The following is a 480-nucleotide window of genomic DNA, read 5'->3' on the forward strand; positions in this document are numbered from 1 at the left end:
TTGTTTGGTTCAATAGCCACTTTTTTTTGTATACGGAGCCTGAAAACAGTCTTAAAAACGTGCGTAGTGACATATGAACTTGATCATTTTTAACCCAAAATGTAAACTTACAAAGACTTTTCATTGGAAGTGTTCGCTTGAACGCGTGTTTCTGAGCCCGGTGTGAACATATGATCAGAGTAAAAAGTTTGATAAAATGACTTGTGTCCAAAAAACAGATTTCTTCCTCCCCCCATTCAAAGTTTAACATTATTCAATTTCAATGAACTCACATTATTTGATGCAGGACTGCCTCTCTCCAGCTGGCGTCAATCCATCACCAATGCTGCTTGTGTGGGATGTAATTCAACCAGCAGTGAGGCTGCGTACCTGCTTCTGCTTGCACTCCTCCTCGTGTCATTCCCTGTTTGAAAGACAGATTATATTGGCCTCCTCTCAACACACAAAACCCACAACTCTCAGCCGTATCATGTGCTGTAA

Source organism: Oryzias melastigma, linkage group LG5 (assembly GCF_002922805.2).
Source record: "Oryzias melastigma strain HK-1 linkage group LG5, ASM292280v2, whole genome shotgun sequence".
Lineage (NCBI taxonomy): Eukaryota > Metazoa > Chordata > Actinopteri > Beloniformes > Adrianichthyidae > Oryzias > Oryzias melastigma.